The following is a 25,087-nucleotide window of genomic DNA, read 5'->3' on the forward strand; positions in this document are numbered from 1 at the left end:
ATTAATGTACATAAAGCAGGAGAGTTTCTGTACACCAACTACCTTGAAGCTCAGAGCCAAATCAGAAACACAATCCCATTCACAATTGCCACAAAAAGAAAAAAATACCTAGTAATACAGCTAACTAGGGAATAGAACAATCTCTGCTATGAGAACTACAAAACACTGCTCAAAGAAATCAGAGATGACACAAATGGAAAATCATTCTATGCTTGTGAACAGGAAGAAGCAATATTTTCAAAATAGCCAAACTGACCAGAGCAATCTATAGATTCAGTGGTGTTCCTATTAAACTATGAATGACATTCTACATGGAATTAGAAGAAAACTATTTTAAAATTCATATGGTATGGTTGCAGGGATCTGGCAAGATAGCCTAATAGGAAAAGCATTGGTCTGCAGTTCCCAGCAAGACCAACACAGAAGGCAAGGGATTTCTGCATTTCCAACTGAGGTACCCAGATCATCTTATTGGGACTGGTTAGGCAGTGAGTACTGCCCACGGAGGGCAAGCAGAAGCAGGGTGGGGCATTGCCTACCCGTGAAATGCAAGGAGTCAGGAATCTCCCTCCCCAAGCCAAGGGAAACTATAACGTACTGTGCTATCTGGTCCAGATTCTACGCTTCTCCCACAGTTTTTGCAATCTGCAGACGAAGAGATTCCCTCTTGTGCCAACACCAGCAGGACCCTGGGTTTCAAGCACAAAACTGGGCAGTTGTTCGGGCAGACACTGAGCTAGTTGCAGGAGTTTTATGTTTTTTTTGGTACCCCAGTAGCACCTGGAACCCAGTGTGACACAACTGTTCACTCTCCTGGAAAGGGGGCTGAATCCAGGGAACCAGGTGGTCTTGCTCAGCAGTTGCAGTCCTATGGAGCCCAGCAAGCTAAGAATCACTGGCTTGAAATTCTCATTGCCAGCCCAGCTGTCTGATGTCTACCTGGGACTATTGAGCTTGGTGGGAGGAGGGGTATCCACTATTACTGAGGCTTGAGTAGGCGATTTTCCCCCGACAATGTTAAGGAGACCTGGAAGCTCGGAATGGGAGGAACTCATCACAGGGTGGCAAAGTGGCTGTGGCCAGATTACCCTTCTAGATTCCTCCTCACTGGGCAGGGCATCTATGAAAGAAAGGCAGAGGCCCAGTCAGGGGTGTATAGATAAAACTGCCATCTCCCTGAGATAGAGCATCTGGGGGAAGGGGTGGCTGTGGGTGCAGCTGCAGTGGACTTAAAAGTCCCTGCCTGCCGTCTCTGAAGAGAGGAGCAGATCCTGACAGGAGGTTTCTCCCAGCATAGTGCTTGAGCTCTGCTAAGGGACAGACTGCCTCCTCAAGTGAGTCCCTGACCCCCATGCCTCCTGACTGGGAGAGACCTCCCAGCAGGGGTCCACAGGCACTTCATATAGGACAGCTCTGGCTGGCATCAGGCCGGTGCCCCTCTGGGACAAAGCTTCCAGAGGAAGAGGCAGGAAGCAATCTTTGCTGTTCTGCAGCCTCCACTGGTGATACCCAGGCAAACAGGGTCTAGAGTGGACCTCCAGCAACCTGCAGCAGACCTGCAGAAGACGGGCCTGGCTGCTGAAAGAAAAACTAACAAACAGAAAGCAATAACATCAACATCAACAAAAAGTACTCCCAGATGGAAACCACATCCAAAGGTCATCAGCCTCAAAGATCAAAGGTAGCTAAATCCATGAAGATGAGGAAAAACCAGCACAAAAATCCTGAAAATTCCAAAAACCAGAATGCCTCTTCCCCACCAAATGATTGCAACTCCTCTCCACCAAGGACACAAAACTGGATGAAGAATGAGTTTGACAAACTGATAGAAGTAGGCTTCAGAATGTGGGTAATAACAAACTCCTCTGAGCTAAAGGAGCATGTTCTAACCCAATGCAAGGAAGCTAAGAACTTTGACAAAAGATTACAGGAACTGCTAACTAGAAGAACCCGTTTTAGAGAAGAACATAAATGACCCGAGGGAGCAGAAAAACAGAGGACTATATCTTCATGAAGCATACACAAGAATCAATAGCTGAATCGATGAAGTGGAAGATCAGAGATTGAAGATCAACTTATTGAAATAAGGCATGAAGACAAGATTAGAGAAAAAACAATGAAAAGGAACGCATTAAACCCCAAACAAATATGGGACTATGTGAAAAGACCAAACCTACAATTGATTGGGGTCCCTGAATGTGACGGGGAGAATGAAAGCAAATTGGAAAACACACTTCAGGGTATTATCCAAGAGAACTTCTCCAACCTAGCAAGACAGGCCAACATTCAAATACAGGAAATACAGAGAACACCACTAAGATACTCCTCGAGAACAGCAACCCCAAGACATATAATCATCAGATGCTCCAAGGTTGAAACAAAGGGAAAAATGTTAAGGGCAGCCAGAGACCAAGGTCAGATTACCTATAAATGGAAGCCCATCAGACTAACAGCAGATCTTTCTGCAGAAACCCTACAAGCCAGAAGAGAGTGGGGGCCAATGTTCAACATTCATAAAGAAAAGAATTTTCAACCCAGAATTTCATACCAAGCCAAACTAAGCTTCATAAGGGAAGGAGAAACAAAATCTTTTCCAGAACAGCAAATGCTGAGGGATTTTGTCACCATCAGGCCTGCCTTACAAGAGCTCCTGAAGGAAGCACTAAATATGGAAAGGAAAAACTGGTACCAGTCACTGCAAAAACACACCAGAATATAAAGACCAACAACACTATGAAGAAACTGCATCAATTTAAGTGCAAAATAACCAGCTAGCAACATGATGACAGGATCAAATTCATACATAACAATATTAACCTTAAATATAAATGGGCTAAATGCCCCAGTTAAAAGACACAGACTGGCAAATTGGATAAAGAGTCAAGACCCATCAGTGCGCTGTATTCAGGAGACCCATCTCATGTGCAAAGACACACATAGGCTCAAAATAAAGGAATGGAGGATTGTTGACCAACCAAACCAAAAGCAAAAAAAAAAAAAAAAAAAAAAAGCAGATTCCTAGTCTCTGAAAAAACAGACTTTAAACAAATTTAAACCAGCAAAGATGAAAAAAGACAAAGAAGGGCATTACATAATGGTAAAGGGATCAATCCAACAAGAAGAGCTAACTATCCTAAATATATATCCACCCAATATAGAAGCACCCAGATTCATAAAATAAGTTCTTTGAGACCTACAAAGAGACATACTCACCCAATAATAGTGGGAGACATTAACACCCTATTGTCAACATTAGACAGATCAATGAGATAGAAAATTAACAAAGATATTCAGGACTTGAACTCAGCTCTGGACCAAGTGGACCTAATAGATATATACAGAACTCTCCACCTGAAATCAACAGAATATACATTCTTCTCAGCACCACATAGCACTGATTCTGAAATCTACCATATGATTGGAAGTAAAACACTCCTCGGCAAATGTGAAAGAATGGAAATCATAACAAACAGTCTCTCAGACCACAGTGCAATCAAATTACAACTCAGGATTAAGAAAGTCACTCAAAACCTCACAACTACATGGAAACTGAACATCCTGCTCCTGAATGACAACTGGACATACAACAAAATTAAATCAGAAATAAGAAGTTCTTTGAAACCAATGAGAACAAAGACAGAACGTACCAGAATCTCTGGGACACAGCCAAAGCAGTGTTTAGAGGGAAATTTATAGCACTAAATGCCCACATCAGAAAGCAGGAAAGATCTAAAATTGACACTGTAATGTCACAAATAAAAGAATTAGAGGAGCAACAGCAAACAAATTCTGAAGCTAGTAGAAGACAAGAAATAACTAACAACAGAGCAGAACTGAAGGAGACAGAGACTTGGAAAGCCCGTCAAAAAATCAATGAATTGAGGAGCTGGGTTTTTTTAAAATAATTAACAAAATAGACCACTAGCCAGACTAATAAAGAAAAGAGAGAAGAATCATATAGACACAATAAAAAATGATAAAGGGATCTCACCACTGATCCCACAGAAATACAAACTACCATCAGTGAATACTATAAACACCTCTATGCAAAAAAAAAAACTGGAAAATCTAGAAAGGGATAAATTCCTGGACACACACACCCTCCCAAGACTAAACCAGGAAGAATTCGAATCACTGAATAAACCAATACAAGTTCTGAAATTGAGGCAGTAATTAATAGCCTATCAACCAAAAAAAGGCCAGAACCAGATGGATTCAGAGCCGAATTCTACCAGAGGTTCAAAGAGGAACAGGTAACATTCCTTCAAAAACTATTCCAAACAATAGAAAAAGATGGACTTCTCCTAATTCATTTTATGAGGCCAGCATCATCCTGATTCCAAAACCTGGCAGAGACACACACACACACAATGAAAATGTCAGGCCAGTATCCCTGATGAACTTTGATGTGCAAATCCTCGATAAAATGCTGGCAAAACAAATCCAGCAGCACATCAAAAAGCTTATCCACCACAATCAAGTTGGCTTCATCCCTGGGATGCAAGGCTGGTTCAACATACGAAAATCAATAAATGTAATCTATCACATAAACAGAACTAATGACAAAAACCACATGATTATCTCAATAGATGCAGAAAAGGCATTCGGTAAAATTCAACACCCTTTCATATTAAAACCTCTCAATAAGCTAGGCATTGATGAAACATATCTCAAAGTAATAAGGACTATTTAGGTCGGGTGCGGTGGCTTATGTCTATAATTAGCACTTTGGGAGGCTGAGGCGGGCAGATCATGAGGTCAGGAGATCAAGACCATTCTGGTTAACACGGTGAAACCCCGTCTCTACTAAAAATACAAAAAAATTAGCCAGGCGTGGTGGCAGGTACCTGTAGTCCCAGCTACTCAGGAGGCTAAGGCAGGAGAATGACTTGAACCTGGGAGGCAGAGCTTGCAGTGAGCTGAGATCACACCACTGTACTCCAGCCTGGGCGACCGAGCGAGACTCCATCTCAAAAAAAAAAAAAAAAAAAAAAAGAGATATTTATGACAACCCATAGCCAATATCATACTGAATGGGCAAAAGCTGGAAGCAATCCCTTTGAAAACAGGCACAAGACAAGGATGACCTCTCTCACCACTTCTATTCAACATAGTGTTTGAAGTTCTGGCCAGAGCAATCAGGCGACAGAAAGAAAGAAAGGGTATTCAAATAGGAAGAGAGGAAGTAAAATTGTCTCTGTTTGCAGACAACATGATGGTATATTTAGAAAACCCCATCGTCTCAGCCCAAAGACTCCTAAGCTGATAAACAACTTCAGTAAAGTCTCAGGATACAAAATCAATGTGCAAAAATCACAAGCATTCCTAGACACCAATAATAGACAAGCAGAGAGCCAAACCATGAGTGAACTCACATTCACAATTGCTACAAAGAAAATAAAATACCTAGGAATACAACTTACCGGAGAGGTGAAGGACCTCTTCAAGGAGAACTACAAACCACTGCCCAAGGAAATAAGGGAGGACACAAACAAATGGAAAAAAATTCCATGCTCATGGATAGGAAGAATCAATATCGTGAAAACGAACTAAATGCCCAAAGTAATTTATAGATTCAACGCTATTCCTACCAAGCTACTATAGAATTCCTTCACAGAACTAGAAAAAAACTACTTTAAATTTCATATGGAATCAAAAAAGAGTGCATATAGCCAAGACAATCCTAAGCAAAAAGAATAAAGCTGGAGGCATCACGCTACCTGACATCAAACTACACTACAAGGCTACAGTAACAAAACAGCATGGTACTGATACCAAAACAGAGACATAGACCAATGGAACAGAACAGAGCCCTCAGAAATAACACCACATATCTACAACCATCTGATCTTTGACACACCTGAGAAAAACAAGCAATGGGGAACAGATTCCCTATTTAATAAATGGTCCTAGGAAAACTGGCTGGCCATATGCAGAAAACAGAAATTGAACCCCTTCCTTACACCTTATACAGAAATTTACTCAAGATATCTTAAAGACTTAGATGTAAAACCTAAAACCATTAAAACCCTAGAAGAAAACTTAGACAATACCACTCAGAACACAGGCATGGGCAAAGACTTCATGACTAAAACACCAAAAGCAATGGCAACAAAAGCCAAAATTGACAGATGGGATCTAATTAAACTAAAGAGCTTCTGCACAGCAAAAGAAACTACCATCTTTTGATGGTAAACAGGCAACCTACAGAAGGGGAAAAATTTTTTGCAATCTATTCATCTGACAAAGGCCTAATATCCAGAATCCACAAGGAACTTACACAAATTTACAAGAAAAAAAAAAGAATCCAATCAAAAAGTGGCTAAGGATATAACACACACTTCTTGAAAGAAGACATTTATGCAGCCAACAAACATATGAAAAAAAGCTCATCATCACTGGTCATTAGAGAAATGCAAATCACAACCACAATGAGATACCATCTCACACCAGTTAGAATGGCGATCATTAAAAAGTCAGGAAACAACAGATGCTGGCGAGGATGTGGAGAAATAGGAATGCTTTTACGCTGTTGGTGGGAGTGTAAATTAGTTCCACCATTGTGGAAGACAGTGTGGCAATTCCTCAAGGATCTAGAACCAGAAATACCATTTGACCCAACAATCCCATTACTGGGTATAACCCATCATTCTACTATAAAGACGACATGAACACATATGTTTACCACAGCACTGTTTACAATAGCAAAGACTTGGAACCAACCTGAATTCCCATCAATGGTAGACTGAATAAAGAAAATACGACACATACACACCATGGAGCCATATGTAAGCCATATGCAAGCCATATGTAAGCCACTATGCAGCCATAAAAAAGAATGAGTTCATGTCCTTTGCAGGGACATGGATGAAGCTGGAGATCATCATCCTCAGCAAACTAACACAGGAACAGAAAACCAGACACTGCACATTCTCACTCATAGTGGGAGTTGAACAGTGGGAATATGTGGACACAAGGAGGAAAGCATTGCACACCAGGGCCTGTCAGGGGGTGGGGGGAAAGTGGAGGGAGAGCTTTGGGACAAATACTTAATGCATGTGGGGCTTGAAGCCTAGATGACAGGTTGATAGGTGCAGCAAACCACAGTGGCACATGTATACTTATGTAACAAACCTGCATATTCAGCACATGTATCCAGAACTTAAAGTAAAATATAAATAAATAAATAAATAAATAAATATTAGCTGAGCATGGTGGTATGCACCTGTAGTCCCAGCTACAAAGGAGGCTGACATGGGAGGATCTCTTGAGCCCAGAAGGTCAAGGCTGCAGTGAGCCATAATCATCCCAGTGCACTCTAGTCTGGGTGCCAGAGCAAGACCTTGTTTCAAGAAAGAGAAGAAAGCAAAGAAATGAAAGAAAGGAAAGAGAGAAAAAAAAAGGAAGGAAGGAAGGAAGGAAATGAAAGAAGTGAGAAAAGGAAGAAAGGAAGGAAGGAAAAAGGGAAGGAGGAAGGAGAGAGAGAGAGGGAAGGAGGAAGGAAGGAGGGAGGGAGGGAGGGAAAGATAGAGAGAGAAAGAAGAGGAAGAAGAAGAAGAAGAAGAGGGAGGAGGAGGAGGAAGGCAAAGGAAGGAAGGAAGCAAGAAGGAAGGAAGAAAGAAAGAGAAAGAGGAAGGGAGGAAGGAGAGAGAAAGAGAGAAAGAGAAAGAAAGAAGAAAGAAAGAAGAAAGAAAGAAAGAAAGAAAGAAAGAAAGAAAGAAAGAAAGAAAGAAAGAAAGAAAGAAAGAGAAAAGGAAGGAAGGAAAGAAGGGAGGGAGGGAGGGAGGAAGGAAGGAAGGAAGGAAGGAAGGAAGGAAGGAAGGAAGGAAGATTTCCACAGGCACAGATAAGGACTAAGCATCTGTACAAAAAGACCATTCAAATGATTACATCATATAATCCTTAGCGATTACACCTAAATTAGTGTTTTTTACTACTGACTACCCAATGCGGAAGGTGGGCACTCATGATGAAGTCAGATTAATCACAGATTATTAAATAAACCAAAGTGCTTGTAGGGTCTGAGGGGCAGAAGTGAATTTGTGGTCTCTGCATGCCATCTCCACCAGCTCCCCCTCTGCCCTCTGTCTTATCAGTCCATGTTAGCAGGGGAATGAGATGTCCTTGCCTCCTCTTCTCTTTCAACCCAGGACAATTTTGCCCCCAACAAACATCTCCCAAAACAGAATGTACAAAAAAGAGAATCAGGCAGAAAGACACACAGTGTGAAATAACTGATGACAGTTTTTACTGAGGTGATCAGGGCCTCCCTGATGCCCATAATTGCCCTCCCCAAGTGATATCGGGCTCCATAATCCTTTAACGACATAGACCCCATTTCCAAAGGCCTGAGCCCTGAAGCTCGGCTTCAGAAAATGTTTCCAGAGCCAGAAAAGGAAGCCTAGAGAAACATGCAGAAAGTCACCATTTTTTAAATAACTTTTTGGATTTTGAACAATTTTAGGTTTATAGAAAAGTTACAAACAGAGTTCCCATATACAGTTCACCCAGTTTTCCCTATTGATAACATTTTACATAACCATGGTACACTTGTCAAAACCAAGAAATTAATATTGGTACTATCAGCTAAACGAAATAAGTTATTCAGATGTCCTTACTTTTTACACTAATGTTCTTTTTCTCTTTCAGGATCCCATTTAGTCATCACAGCTCCTCAATCTCCTCTGGACTGACACTTTTTCAGTTTGTCCTTGTTTTTGATGACCTTGACAATTTTGAGGAATACTGGTCAGGTATTTTGTAGAATTTGGGTTTATCTAATGTTTTCCCATGATTGGAGTTGGCTTGTGGTTTTGGAAAATACGAATAGAATGATACAGAGCATCCACAGATGGGGTACATGATATCAGTATGAGTTATTACTGGCGACATCAACCCTGATTACTTGGTTAAAGTAGTGGTTATTAGCTATAAAGTTGTTTTCCCCCTGTTATTTGGAACTCAGTGACTAAGTCTGAAAGCTCCATTTGCGTTTTTAAAAACATTTTATTTTAGGTTCAGAGGTACATGTGCAGGCTTGTTATATAAGTACATTTTGTGTCATGGGGGTTTGGTGTGTAGATTATTTCATCACCCAGGTAATAAGCATAGTACCCATAGATAGATTTTTGATGCTCACCCTCCTCCCACCTTCCACCCTCAAGTCTAGTTGACCCTGGCGTCTGTTGTTCCCTCCTTGTGTCCATATCTTCTCAATGTTTAGCTCCCATTTATAACTGAGTACACGCAGTATTTGATTTTCTGTTCCTGCATTAGTTGCTTAGGTGAATGGCCTCCAGCTCCATCCACGTTGCTGCAAACGATATGATCTCACTCATTTTTATGGCCACATAGTACTCCATGTTGTATCACATTTTCTTTATCCAGTCCACTGTTGACGGACATTTAAGTTGGTTCCTTGTGTTTGCTATTGTGAATTGCACTGCGATGAACATACACATGCATGTATCTTTATGGTAGAACGATTTACATTCCTTTGAGTATATAATCAATAATAGGATTGCTAGATGACATGGTAATTCTCTTTTCAGTGCAGAAGTACACCCACTTCCTATATCTGTGTCAAAAAAAGCAGCACTTCTATGGCCCTCGTACACTTTCATCCTCTGGGAACTGCCCTTTATCCTAAGAAAATAGTGATGAAACAATTATAAACAAAGGTGCAACTTATTTCTTGGAGGAAAAAGCCACTCCCTGAATAATATTGTGACAGATTTACAATGCACACAATTTCTCAACACTTCTCTCATTGAGAGGTGACGTGACTCTGGGCTTACCTGAGACTTCTTCGACCAAAAAAATATGGCAGAAGTGACACTATGACAGTTTCAGGCCTAGTCTTTAAGAGAACTGTTTCTGCTTTAGATTTTAGGAGTCTGAGCTGCCATGCAAGATGTCTGACTACCCTGCTGGAAAGATTGTGTAGAGAAGGTCTGAGACAATATGGAGAAGGAAAAGGGACCAGCTTATCCCATTCTTCCAAGTTATTCCTTTCAAGGTGACAGGCATGTGAATAAAGCCACCCTTCAATATCCACACCAAATAGTGACCTCCCCACCAGGCAATGATGCTATGTGAAACAGAGGAATTGCCTAGCCCACAAAATCACAATGTATAATACATTTTGTTGTTTTAAACCAATAGCTTTTGGAGTCATTTTGGCACAAAATAAAACTGAAATAATAACATACACCTCTTCTGCTACTATCCTATAATTCTATTCTTTTCAATGCCAAGCTTCTTGAAAGTGTAGACTACATTGCCTTGCTGTAATGATCACCTCTCCTTCCATCCTCAATACACTGCAATCTGTCCTCTTTCTCTCACATCCACGGAATCTTTCTTTCCCACAATCACCAATAATTTTCTATTAATGGAACCAAATGACTCACTTCATTCCTTACTTTACTTGACTTCTCTGCAGTCTTGAGCATAGTTGACATCCTGCCTTCATGAAATTTTCCATTTCTCAGCCCCTGTGACAGCAGCTCCTTCCAATATCCTTCTACCTCTCTAACCACTTCTTATAAGTCTCCCCCTTGAGATCCTCTCCCTCGCTTGCTTTTTAATATGTGTAGTCTTCCAGCTCTGACTTCTGTTCTTGTCATTCTATACATGATCTCTGGATAACCACATCACTACCCAAAGCTTCCACTCATCTGACATTGATCACTGTTTAAGCTAATTCCTCCCTCCCTGAGTCATAGACCCTGTACAGTAGAAGACTTGAAGGACATCTCCAATCAGACATCCAAAAGGCCCTGCAACTCAACCAAAAACCTGAGAATTATTCTCTCTCTTTCTATTTCTCTCTGTCTGTCACTCCTTCCCTCCTCTATCTTCCCCAATACTCCATGAATCTGCTCTGAAAAAGTCAGTTACTGTGATCTCCACATTGACAAATATTTGTGTAACTTCTCTCCCTGGTCACAAATCTAGTTACTGATAAGGAGCTGAAATCAACTGATATACAAAGATGTCCACAATTTCAATGTATAGGGCACAGACAGAACAGAGACAATGATGGGACCCTTTGAGTAAGAGAGCTAAAATTTCATCTTCCATATTAAGCAGCCAACCAATGTGTCTAAAATTGATAATGAGGAAATATTCATATAAGCTTAATATTTGGAAATATGCAAGTAAATACCAGAATAAATAAGCAAAAGTTTAAGGTGAAGGATATCAGGATGGGAGGAATGACATAGGAAACTAGTTTTTTTAAAGCTATTTTAAGCTTTGTAGTAACATTTTACTTTTTATTATTATACTTTAAGTTCTAGGGTATATGTGCACAATGTGCAGGTTTGTTACATATGTATATATGTGCCATGTTGGGGTGCTGCACCCATTAACTTGTCATTACATTAGGTATATCTACTAATGTTATCCCTCCCCCCTCCCTCCCCACCCCACAACAGGCCCCAGTGTGTGATGTTCCTCACCCTGTGTCCAAGTGTTCTCATTGTTCAATTCCACCTATGAGTGAGAATATGCGGTGTTTGGTTTTCTGTCCTTGTGATAGTTTGCTCAGAATGATGGTTTCCAGCTTCATCCATGCCCCTACAAAGGGCATGAACTCATCCTTTTTTATGACTGTGTAGCATTCCATGGTGTATATGTGCCATATTTTCTTAAACCAGTCTACCATTGATGGACATTTGGGCTGCTTCCAAGACTTTGCTATTATGAATAGTGCCACAATAAACACACGTGTGCATGTGTCTTTACAGCAGCATGATTTAGAATCCTTTGGGTATATACTCAGTAATGGGATGGCTGGGTCAAATGGCATTTCTAGTTCTAGATCCTTGAGGAATCGCCACACTGTCTTCCACAATGGTTGAACTAGTTTACAGTCCCACCAACAGTGTAAAAGTGTTCCTATTTCTCCACATCCTCTCCAGCACCTGTTGTTTCCTGACTTTTTAATGATTGTCATTCTAACTGGTGTGAGATGGTATCTCGTTGTGGTTTTGATTTGCATTTCTCTGATGGGCAGTGATCATGAGCATTTTTCATGTGTCTGTTGGCTGCATAAAAGTCTTCTTTTGAGAAGTTTCTATTCACATCCTTTGCCCACTTTTTGATGGGGTTGTGTGATTTTTTTTCTTGTAAATTTCTTTAAGTTCTTTGTAGATTCTGGGTATTAGCCCTTTGTCAGATGGGTAGAGTGTAAAACTTTTCTCCCATTCTGTATGTTGCCTGTTCACTCTGATGGTAGTTTGTTTTGCTGTGCAGAAGCTCTTTAGTTTAATTAGATCCCATTTGTCAATTTTGGCTTTTGTTGCCATTGCTTTTGGTGTTTTAGACATGAAGTCTTTGCCTATGCCTATGTCCTGAATGATATTGCCTAGATTTTCTTCTACCATTTTTAGGGTTTTAGGTCTAACATTTAAGTCTTTAAAACATCTTGAATTAATTTTTGTATCAGGTGTAAGGAAGGGATCTAGTTTCAGCTTTCTACATATGGCTAGCCAGTTTTCCCAGCACCACTTATTAAATAGGGAATCCTTTCCTCATTTCTTGTTTTTGTCAGGTTTGTCAAAGATCAGATGGTTGTAGATGTGTGGCATTATTTCTCAGGGCTCTGTTCTGTTCCATTGGTCTATATCTCTGTTTTGGTAGTAGTACCATGCTGTTACTGTTGCCTTGTAGTATAGTTTGAAGTCAGGTCACGTGATGCCTCCAGCTTTGTTCTTTTGACTTAGGATTATCTTGGCAATGCGGGCTCTTTTATGGTTCCATATGAACTTTAAAGTAGTTTTTTTCCAATTCTGTGAAGAAAGTCATTGGTAGCTTGATGGGGTTGGCATTGAATCTATAAATTACCTTGGGCAGTATGGCCATTTTAATGATATTGATTATTCCTATCCATGAGTATGGAATGTTCTTCCATTTGTTTGTGTCCTCTTATTTCGTTGAGCAGTGGTTGGTAGTTCTCCTTGAAAAGGTCCTTCACACCCCCTTTAAGTTGGACTCCTAGGTATATTCTCTTTGAAGCAATTGTGAATGGGAGTTCACTCTTGATTTGGCTCTCTGTCTGTTATTGGTGTATAGGAATGCTTGTGATTTTTGCACATTGATTTTGTATCCTGAGACTTTGAAGTTGCTATCAGTTTAAGGAGATTTTGGGCTGAGACGATGGGGTTTTTTAATATACAATCATGTCATCTGCAAATAGGGACGATTCGACTTCCTCCCCTTCCATACTTGAAGGGTACATATCCAACAGCGAGTGTACCTGTCTGATTCTTACTTTGGAAGCTTCCTGTCAGGGGTGTACTCCACCCTGTGAGGTATGGGGTGTCAGACTGCCCCTAGTGGGGGATGTCTCCCAGTTAGGCTACTCAGGGGTCAGGGACCCACTTGAGCAGGCAGTCTGTCCGTTCTCAGCTCTGAATCTCCATGTTGGGAGATCCACTGCTCTCTTCAAAGCTGTCGGACAGAGTCGTTCGTGTCTGGGCAGGTTTCTGCTGCTTTTTTTGTTGTTGTTGTTTAGCTGTGCCCTGTCCCCAGAGGTGGAGTCTACAGAGACCAGTGGGTTTCCTTGAGCTGCTGTGAGCTCCACCCAGTTCGAGCTTCCCAGCGGCTTTGTTTACCTACTTAAGCCTCAGCAATGGCGGCGCCCCTCCCCCAGCCTCGCTGCTGCCTTGTGGTTAGATCGCAGACTGCTGTGCCAGCAATGAGGGAGGCTCCGTGGCCGTGGGAACCTCCTGTACAGGGGTGGGTATAATCTCTTGGTGTGCCCGTTTGCTTAAAGTGCAGTATTGGGGTGGGAGTTACCTGATTTTCCAAGTGTTGTGTGTCTCAGTTCCCTTGGCTTTGAAAAGGGATTCCCTTCCCCCTTGTGCTTCCCAGGTGAGGCGATGCCTCGCCCTGCTTCAGCTCTTGCTGGTCGGGCTGCAGCAGCTGACCAGCACCGATTGTCGGGCACTCCCTAGTGAGATGACCCCAGTACCTCAGTTGAAAATGCAGAAATCACTGGTCTTCTGTGTCGCTCGCGCTGGGAGTTGGAGACTGGAGCTGTTCCTATTCGGCCATCTTGCTCCACCCCAGGGAGTCCTGGACAACTTCTTTACACTATATACAAAAACTAACTCAAGATAGATTAAAGACTCAAATGTAAAACCAAAACTAAAAGAACCCTGGAAGACAACCTAGCAAATACCATTCTGGACATAGGAACTGGCAAATATTTCATGATGAAGATGCTAAAAAGCAATCACAACAAAAACAAAAATTGACAAATGGGATCTAATTAAACTAAAGAGCTTCTACACAGCAAAAGAAACCATCAACAGAGCAAACAGACAACCTACAGAATGGGAGAAGGTATTCAGAAACTGCATCTGACAAAGGCCTAATATCCAGGATCTATAGGGAACTTAAACACATCAACATGCAAAAAACAAATAACCTCATTTAAAAATGGACAAAGTATACGAATAGACACTTCTCAAAGAAGACATACAAGTGGTCAAACAAGAATATGCAAAAATACTGAGCATCACTAATCATCAGAGAAATGCAAATCAAAACCACATTGAAATATCATCTCACACCAGTCAGAATGGCTACGGTTTTTTTTTTTTTGCATCTTTTTTTGTTATTATTATTATACTTTAAGTTCTAGGGTACATGTGCACAATGTGCAAGTGTGTTACATATGTATACTTGTGCCATGTTGGTGTGCTGCACTCATCAACTCATCAGCACCCATCAACTCATCATTTACATCAGGTATAACTCCCAATGCAATCCCTTCCCCCTCCCCCCTCCCATGATAGGCCCCGGTGTGTGATGTTCCCCCTCCCAAGTCCAAGTGATCTCATTGTTCAGTTCCCACCTATGAGTGAGAACATGCTGTGTTTGGTTTTCTGTTTTGGGGATAGTTTGCTGAGAATGATGGTTTCCAGCTGCATCCATGTCCCTACGAAGGACATAAACTCATCCTTTTTTATGGCTACATAGTATTCCATGGTATATATGTGCCACATTTTCTTAATCCAGTCTGTCACTGATGGACTTTTGGGTTGATCACCGATGCCAGCAACACCCCTATCCCCTGGCAGCAGCCATGTGACACAGAAAATCTGTGCACTTGGGGGACAGAGAGTGTAGCAAATGTGAGACACTGCGTTGAGCTCAGTGCTGCCTGCCACAGCAGAAAGGAAAACCAGGTTGAACTCAAGTGACACTCGCCCACAGAGGAAGCAGTTAGGTCAGCCCTAGCCAGAGAGGAATCATGCATCCCAGAGGCTGGAAGTCAAGTTTCTCGGCAAACCTCACCACTGAGGGCCAAAGTGCTCGGGGGTCCTAGTAAACCTGAATGGCAGTCTAGGACACAAGGACAGCAATTCCGGCTGGGCGCGGTGGCTCAAGCCTGTAATCCCAGCACTTTGGGAGGCCGAGACGGGCGGATCACAAGGTCAGGAGATCGAGACCATCCTGGCTAACCCGGTGAAACCCCGTCTCTACTAAAAAAATATAAAAAACTAGCCGGGCGAGGTGGCGGGCGCTTGTAGTCCCAGCTACTCGGGAGGCTGAGGCAGGAGAATGGCGTAAACCCGGAGGCGGAGCTTGCAGTGAGCTGAGATCCGCCACTGCACTCCAGCCTGGGCGACAGAGCAAGACTCTGTCTCAAAAAAAAAAAAAAAAAGGACAGCAATTCCTAGGCAACTACTAGTGCTGGACTGAGCTCAGAGTCAGAGAACCAGGATGGCAGGTGACCTAGGGAGACACCAGCTGGAGTAGTTAAAGGAGTGCTTGGGCCATCTCTCCCCAAACCCCAGGCAGTGCAGCTTGCAGCGACACAAGTGACTTCTTTCTTCTGCTTCAGGGGAGGAGAGCAAAGAGTTAAGAGGGCTTTGTCTTGCATCTTGTATACCAGCTCAGACACAGTAAGATAGGGCACTAGGCAGAGAAATGAGTCCCCTATACCAGGCCCTAGCTCCCAAACAACATTTCTAGACACACCCTGGACCAAAAGAGAACAAACTACCTTGAAAGTAGAACCCAGTCCTGGCAGGATTCATCACCTGATGACCAAAGAGCCCTTGGTCCCTGAATAACCAGAAGTGATACCCAGGGAGTATGCCATGGGCCTTGGGCTCTGAGATGTGCTGACTACAGATGTGACCCATCACATTCCCAGCTTTGGTAGCTATGGTGAAAGATACCTTCCATTTGAGAAAAGCAGATGGAAATGTAAAGGGGACTTTGTCTTGCACCTTAGGTACCAGCTCAGCCACAGTGGGATACAGCAACAGGTAGGCTCTTGGGGCTCCCATGTCCAGGACTAGGCTTATGGGCAGCATTTCTGAACCTGCCTTGGGCTAGAGGGGAGCCCATTGCCCCGAAGGTTGAGTCCCAGGCCAGGCAGCTTTCACCACAAGCTGACTGAAAAGCCCTTGGGCTTTAAGGGAACATCAGCAGTAGCCAGGCAGTACTCCCTATGGGCTCTTCTGCCTGTGGAAGAGGGAGGGAAGACTGGGAATGACTGCATCTTATGGTTTGAGTGCCAGCTCAGCCATAGTACAATAGAACACCAAGTACACTTCTCAGGCTTTGACTCTAGTCCCTGGCTCCTGGACAGCACCTCTGGACATGCCCAGGGCCTGGGATATCTTCCTGCCATGAAGACACAATCCTGGCTATCTTCAACACCTGCTCATTGTAGAGCCCTAGGGCCTTGAGTAAAGATAGATGGTGGCCAGTTAGTAGTTACAGCAGGCCTTGACCAAGACCCAGTGGTGTGCAGGCTTCGGGTCTTACCCAGAGCAATCCCAGTGGTGGTGGCCACAGGGGTGCCTGCATCACCACACTGCCAGTTCCAGGTGAAAGACTGCCAGTTCCAGACAGAGAGACCCCATTTGTTTGGGAGAAAGCACCAGAAAAGAATAAGAGTCTCTTTCGGATCTTATTCAAGGCCACCAAGGTGGTACCTCTATGAATCTAAAAAAAAAAAATAATAAATAAATAAATAAATAAATAAATAAATATTGGGTTTTGGGCCCAAGTCTCATCAAATACCTGGAAAGTCTTCTCAAGAAGAATGAGCACAAACAAGCCCAGGCTGTAAAGATTACAACAAATATCTAACTCTTCAATGCCCAGACACCAACAAACATCTACAATTATCAAGATCACCCAGGAAAACATAACCTCAAAAAAAGGAACAAGGCACCAGGGACCAATCCTAGAGAACAGAGACACGTGATCTTTCAGATAGAGAATTCAAAATAGTTGTTTGGAAGAGATTAAAAGTAATTCAAGATAAAGCAGAAAAGGAATTCAGAATTCTATCAGATAAATTTAACCATGAGATTAAAATAATTAAAAAGAATCAAGCAGAAATTCCAGAGAAACAATGCAATTGACAGAATGCAGCAGTCACTTAATAGCAGAACTGAGCAAGTAAAAGAAAGAATTAGGTTGCTGTTAAGCTGACCGAATAGGAACAGCTCCAATCTGCAACTACCAGTGAGATCGATGGAGAAGGTGGTGATTTCTGCATTTCCAACTGAGGTACCCAGTTCATCTCATTGAGACTGGCTGGACAGTGGGTACAGCTCAAGGAGGGCGAGCCAAAGCAGGGTGGGGTGTCGCCTCACCTGGGAAGCACAAGGGGTCAAGGAACAACCTCTCCCAGCCAAAGGAAGCCATTAGCGACTGTACCGTTGCACTCCGGCCCAGATACTGTGTTTTCCCCATGGTCTTCAAAACCCATAGACCAGGAGATTCCCTCTGGTGCCTACACCACCAGGGCCCTGGGTTTCCAGCACAAAACTGGGTGGCTGGGAGTTTTTTTTCATACCCCAGTGGTGCCTGGAATGCCAGCAGGACAGAACCATTCACTCCCCTGTAAAGGGGGCTGAAACCAGGGAGCCAAGTAGTCTGGCTCAGTGGGTCCCACTCCCACAGAGCCCAGCAAGCTAAGATCCACTAGCTTGAAATTCTCACGGCCAGCACAGCAACAGTCTGAGCTCCACCTGGGATGGTCGAGCTTGGTGGGGGGAGGGGAATCCGCCATTGCTGAGGCTTAAGAAGGCAGTGTCACCCTCACAGTGTAAACAAAGCTGCCTAGAAGTTCCAACTGGGCAGCACCTACCCCAGCTCAGCAAGGCCGCTGCTGCCAGACTTTCTTCTCTGATCAGGGCATCTCTGAAAAAAACGCAGAAGAGATTTGCAAATCAAAACCACAATGAGATACCATCTCACACCAGTTAGAATGGTAATCATTAAAAAGTCAGGAAACAACAGGTGCTGGAGAGGATGTGGAGAAATAGGAATACTTTTACACTGTTGGTGGGACTGTAAACTAGTTCAACCATTGTGGAAGACACTGTGGCGATTCCTCAAGGATCTAGAACTAGAAATACCATTTGACCCAGCCATCCCATTACTGGGGATATACCCAAAGGATTCTAAATCATGCTGCTATAAAGACACATGCACATGTATGTTTATTGCGGCACTATTCACAATAGCAAAGACTTGGAATCAACCCAAATGTCCATCAATGACAGACTGGATTAAGAAAATGTGGCACATATACACCATGGAGTACTATGCAGCCATAAAAAAAGGATAAGTTCATGTCCTTTGTAGGGACTTGGGTGCAGCTGGAAACCATCATTCTCAGCAAATTTTCGCAAGAACAGAAAACCAAACACAGCATGTTCTCACTCATAGGTGTGAACTGAACAATGAGATCACTTGGACATGGGAAGGGGAACATCACACACCGGGGCCTATTATGGGAAGGGGGGAGGGGGAGGGATGGCATTGGGAGTTGTAACTGATGTAAATGACGAGTTGATGGGTGCTGACGAGTTGATGGGTGCAGCACACCAACATGGCACATGTATACATATGTAACAAACCTGCACGTTATTCACATGTACCCTAGAATTTAAAGTATAATAATAAAATAAAAGAAATAAAATAAAATAAAAAATAATGAAAAAAAATTTGGAAAAAAAAAACACACAAAAAACACGCAGCAGCTCCAGTCAGAGACTTATCAATAAAACCCCCACCTCCCTGGGACAGAGCACCTGGGAAAAGGAGTGGTTGTGCAAGGGGCTTCAGCAGACTTAAATATCCCTACCAAGCAACTCTGAAGAGAGCATCAGATCTTGCAGCACAGTGTTTGAGCTCTGATAAGGGACAGACTGCTTCCTCAAGTGGGTTCCTGACCCCGTGTATCCTAACTAGGAGACACCTCCCAGTAGGGGCCAATAGACACCTCATACAGGACAGCTCTGGCTGGCATGTGGCAGGTGCCCCTCTGGGATGAAGCTTCCAGAGTATAAAAGAGGCAGCAATCTTTGCTGGTCTGCAGCCTCCACTGGTGACAGGCAGGCAAACAGGATCAGAAGTGAACCTCCAGCAAACTCCAGCAGACCTGCAGCAGAGGGGCCTGACTGTAAGAAGGAAAACCAACAAACAGAAAGGAATAGTATCAACATCAACAAAAAGGAAGTCCACTCAGAGACCCTATCCGAAGGTCACCAACTTCAAAGACCAGAGGTAGATAAATCCACAAATATGGGAAGAAACCAACACAAAAAGGCTGAAAATTCCAAAAACCAGAATGCCTTTTCTCCTCCAAAAGATCACAACTCCTTACCAGCAAGGGAACAAAACTGGATTGAGAATGAGTTTGACGAATTGACAGAAGTAGGCTTCAGAAGGTGGGTAATAACAAACTCCTGCAAGCTAAAGGAGCATGTCCTAACCCATCACAAGGAAGCTAAGAACCCTGAAAAAAGGTTAGACGAATTGCTAGCTAGAATAACCAGTTTAGAGAGGAACATAAATGACCTGATGGAGCAGAAAAACACAGCAGGAGAACTTCGTGAAGCATACACAAGAATCAATAGCCAAATTGATCAAGCAGAAGAAAGCATATCAGAGATTGAAGATCAAATCAGTGAAATAAAGCAAGAAAAGAAGATTAGAGAAAAAAGAGTGAAAAAAATGAACAAAGCTTCCAAGAAGTATAAGACTATGTGAAAAGACCAAATCTATGTTTGATTGGTGTACCTAAAAGTAACGGGGAGAATGGAACCATGTTGGAAAATGCTCTTCAGGATAATATCCAGGAGAACTTCCCCAACCTAGCAAGGCAGGCCAACATTCAAATTCAGGAAATACACAGAACACCACAAAGATACTCCTCGAGAAGAGTAACTCCAAGACACATAATTGTCAGATTCACCAAGGTTGAAATGAAGGAAAAAATGTTAAGGGCAGCCAGAGAGAAAGGTCAGGTTACCCACAAAGGGAAGCCCATCAGACTAAGAGCGGATCTCTCAGCAGAAACCCTATAAGCTAGAAGAGAGTGGGGGCCAATATTCAACATACTTAAAGAAAAGAATTTTCAAGCCAGAATTTTATATCTAGCCAAACGAAGCCTCATAAGAGAAGGAGAAACACAATCCTTTGCAGACAAGGAAATGCTGAGAGATTTTGTCACCACCAGGCCTGCCCTACAAGAGCTCCTGAAGGAAGCACTAAACATGGAAAGGAACAACCAGTACCAGCCACTGCAAACAAACAAACAAACAAACAAAAAACAACTAATTGTAAAGACCATCGACGCTATGAAGAAACTGCATAAACTAATGAGCAAAATAACCAGCTAGCATAATAATGGCAGGATCAAATTCACATATAACAATATTGACCTTAAATGTAAATGGTTTTATGCCCCAATTAAAAGATACAGACTGGCAAATTGGGTAAAGAGTCAAGACCCATCAGTGTGCTGTGTTCAGGAGACCCATCTCACATGCAAAGACACACATAGACTCCAAATAAAGGGATGGAGGAATATTTACCAAGAAAATGGAAAGCAAAAAAAGCAGGGGTTCAATCCTAGTCTCTGATAAAACAGACTTTAAACCAACAAAGATCAAAAGAGACAAAGAAGGCCATTACATAATGGTAAAGGGATCAATGCAACAAGAAGAGCTAACTATCCTAAATACATATGCATCTAATACAGAAGCACCCAGATCCATAAAGCAAGTTCTTAGAGACCTACAAAGAGACTTAGACTCCCACACAATAATAGTGGGAGACTTTAACACTCCACAGTCTATATTAGACAGATCAATGAGATAGAAAATTAACAAGGATATCCAGGACTCGAACTCAGCTCTGGACCAAGCAGACCTAATAGACATCTACAGAACTCTCCACCCCAAATCAACAGAGTATACATTCTTCTCAGCACCACATCGCACTTATTCTAAAATTGACCACATGATTGGAAGTAAAACACTCCTCAGCAAATGCAAAAGAATGGAAATAACAAACAGTCTCTTAGACCACAGTGCAATCAAATCAGAACTCAGGATTAAGAAACTCACTCAAAACCTCACAACTACATGGAAACAGAACAACCTGCTCCTGAATGACTACTAGGTAAATAACGAAATGAAGGCAGAAACAAAGATGTTCTTTGAAACCAATGAGAACAAAGATACAACATACCAGAATCTCTGGGACACATTTAAAGCAGTGTGTGGATGGAAATTTTTAGCACTAAATGCCCACAAGAGAAAGCAGGAAAGATCTAAAATCAACACCCTAACATCACAATTAAAAGAAATAGAGAAACAAGAGCAAACAAATTCAAAAGCTAGCAGAAGACAGAAATAACTAAGATCAGAGCAGAACTGAAGGTGACACAGACAGGAAAACCCTTTAAAAAATCAATGAATCCAGGAGTTGGTTTTTTGAAAAGATCAACAAAATTGATAGATTGCTAGCAAGACTAATAAAGAAGAAAAGAGAGAAGAATCAAATAGATACAATAAAAAATGATAAAGAGGATATCACCACTGACCCCACAGAAATACAAACTGCCATCAGAGAATAGTGTAAACACCTCTATGCAAATAAACTAGAAAATCTAGAAGAAATGGATAAATTCCTGGAAACATACACCCTCCCAAGATTAAACCAGGAAGAAGTAGAATCACTGAATAGACCAGTAACAAGTTCTGAAATTGAGGCAGCAATTAATAGCCTACCAACCAAAAAAAGTCCAGGACCAGACAGATCCACAGCCGATTCCACCAGAGGTGCAAAGAGGAAAGGGTACCGTTCCTTCTGAAACTATTCCAAACAATAGAAAAAGAGGGAATCCTCCGTAACTCATTTTATGAGGCCAGCATCATCCTGATACCAAAGCCTGGCAGAGATACAACAAAACAAGAGATTTTCAGACCAATATCCCTGATGAACATTGACGCAAAAATCCTCAATAAAATACTGGCAAAGCGAATCCAGCAGCACATCAAAAACTTATCCAGCACAATCAAGTCAGCTTCATCCCTTGGATGCAAGTCTGGTTCAACATATGCAAATCAATAAACGTAATCCATCACATAAACAGAACCAATGAAAAAAACCACATGATTATCTCAATGGATGCAGAAAAGGCCTTTGACAAAATTCAACAGTCCTTCATGCTAAAAACTCTCAATAAGTTCGGTATTGATGTAATGTATCTCAAAATAATAAGAGCTATTTATGACAAACCCACAGCCAATATCATACTGAATGGGCAAAAACTGGAAGCATTCCCTTTGAAAACCAGCACAAGACAAGGATGCCCTCTCTCACCACTCCTATTCAACATAGTATTGGAAGTTCTGGCCAGGGCAATCAGACAGGAGAAAGAAATAAAGGGTATTCAAGTAGGAAAAGAGGAAGTCAAATTATCTCTCTTTGCAGGTGATATGATTATATATTTAGAAAACCCCATCGTCTCAGCCCAAAATCTCCTTAAGCTGATAAGCAACTCCAGCAAAGTCTCAGGATATAAAGTGAATGTGTAAAAATCACAAGCATTCCTATACACCAATAACAAACAGAGAGCCAAATCATGAGTGAACTCCCATTCACAATTGCTACTAAGAGAATAAAATACCAAGGAATCCAACTTACAAGGGATGTGAAGGACCTCATCAAGGAGAACTACAAACCACTGCTCAATGAAATAAAAGAGGACACAAACAAATGGAAAAACATTCTATGCTCATGAATAGGAAGAATCAATATTGTCAAAATGGCCATACTGCCCAAAGTGATTTATAGATTTAATGCTATCCCAATCAAGCTACCATTGACTTTCTTCACAGAATTGGAAAAAACTACTTTAAATTTCGTGTGGAACCAAAAAAGAGCCCTCATAGCCAAGACAATCCTAAGAACAAAGCTGGAGACATCACACTACCTGACTTCAAACTATACTACAAGGTACAGTGACAAAAACAGTATGGTACTGGTACCAAACAGATATATATATATACCCAAAGGATTATAAAACATCCTACTATAAAGACAGATGCACATGTATGTTTATTGCAGCACTGTTCACTATAGCAAAGACTTGGAACTAACCCAAATGTCCATCAGTGATAGACTGGATAAAGAAAATGTGGCACATATACACCGTGGAATACTATGCAGCCATAAAAATGGATGAATTCATGTCCTTTCCAGGGACATGGATGACGCTGGAAACCATCATTCTCAGCAAACTAATGCAAGGACAGAAAAACAAACACTGCATGTTCTCACTCATAAGTGCGAATTGAACAATGAGAACACATGGACACAGGGAGGGGAACATCACACACCAGGGCAGGGCCTGTCAGAGGTGGGGGGCTAGGGGAGGGATAGCATTAGGAGAAATACCTAATGTAGATGACGGGTTGATGGGTGCAGCAAACCACCATGGCACGTGTATACCTATGTAACAAACATGCACATTCTGCACACATACCCCAGAACTTAAAGTATAATAAAAAGAAAGCATAATAGAACCCAAGAAAAAAGAAAGAAAGAAAGAATTAGTCAGCTTGAAAATAGGTTATTTGAAAACACACCATCAGAGGAGGCAAAAAAAAGATTTTAAGCATGCCTAAAAGATTTAGAAAATTGTCTCAAAAGAGCAAATCTAAGAGTTATTGGCCTTAAAGAGGGGGTAAAGAAAGTGATAAATATCAAAAGCATATTAAAAGGGATAATATCAAAAAACTTCCCAAACCTAAAGAAAGATATAAACATTCAAGTACAAGAAGGTTATAGAACACCAAGCAGATTTAACCCAAAGAAGAGTACCTCAAGGCTTTTAATCATCAAACTTCCAAAGGTCAAGGAAAAATAACAAGTCTTAAAAGCAGCCAGAGAAAAGAAACAAATAACACAAAATGGAGTTCCAATACATCTGGCAGCAGACTTTTCAGAGGAAACCTTACAGGCCAGGAGAGAGTGGCATGATATATTTAAAGTACTGAAGGAAAAAAATTTTTACCCTAGAAGAGTATATCTGATAAAAATATTATTCAAGCATGAATGAGAAAGACCTTCCCAGACAAACAAATGCTGAGGGATTTCACCAACTCCAGACCTGTCCTACAAGAAATCCTTAAGGGCATTTTTCAATATGAAAGAAAAGGATGTTAATGAGCAATAAGAAATCATCTGAGGCCAGGCGCAGTGGTTCACACCTGTAATCCCAGCACTTTGGGAGGCCGAGGTGGGTGGATCACCTGAGGTCAGGAGTTTGAGATCAGCCTGACCAACATGGTGCAACCCCATCTCTACTAAAAATACAAAAATTAGCTGTGCGTGGTGGTACATGCCTGTAATCCCAGATACTTGGGAGGCTGAGGCAGGGCAATTGCTTAAACCTGGGAGGTAGAGGTTGCAGTGAGCCGAGATCACGCCATTGCACTCCAGCCTGGGCAACAAGAGTGAAACTCTGTCTAGAAAAACAAAAAGAAAGAAAGAAAGAAAAAAAGAAATATCTGAAGGTACAAAACTCACTGGTAATAAGCATACAGAAAAACACAAAATGTAACACTGTAGTTGTGGTGTGTAAACTACTCTTATCTTCAGTAGAAAGACTAAATGATAAACCAATCACAATAATAACTGCACCAAATTTTCAAGACAGAAACAGTAAAATAAAACATAAACTACAAAGAGTTACAAAGTGATGGGATGAAGTTAAAGTGTACAGGTTTTATTAGTTTTC

General features: G+C 41.8%; 1 protein-coding gene across 3 annotated transcripts in view; it reads right to left on the minus strand.

Moving 5' to 3' along the window:
• PAGE2B (PAGE family member 2B) overlaps positions 1-25,087 on the minus strand; it is a 98,122-nt gene that overhangs the window by 25,652 nt on the left and 47,383 nt on the right. Inside the window, exon 2 of one of the 3 annotated variants that reach the window (XM_033201754.1) lies at positions 18,134-18,186. The exons of the other annotated variants lie outside the window; for them this stretch is intronic. The gene's annotated coding sequence lies outside the window, so the exon portion shown is untranslated. The remainder of the gene's footprint in view (positions 1-18,133; positions 18,187-25,087) is intronic. 3 annotated transcript variants of the gene reach the window in all.

The sequence above is a fragment of the Trachypithecus francoisi genome, unplaced genomic scaffold, assembly GCF_009764315.1.
Source record: "Trachypithecus francoisi isolate TF-2019V2 unplaced genomic scaffold, Tfra_2.0 Lachesis_group6, whole genome shotgun sequence".
NCBI classification, from domain to species: Eukaryota; Metazoa; Chordata; class Mammalia; order Primates; family Cercopithecidae; genus Trachypithecus; species Trachypithecus francoisi.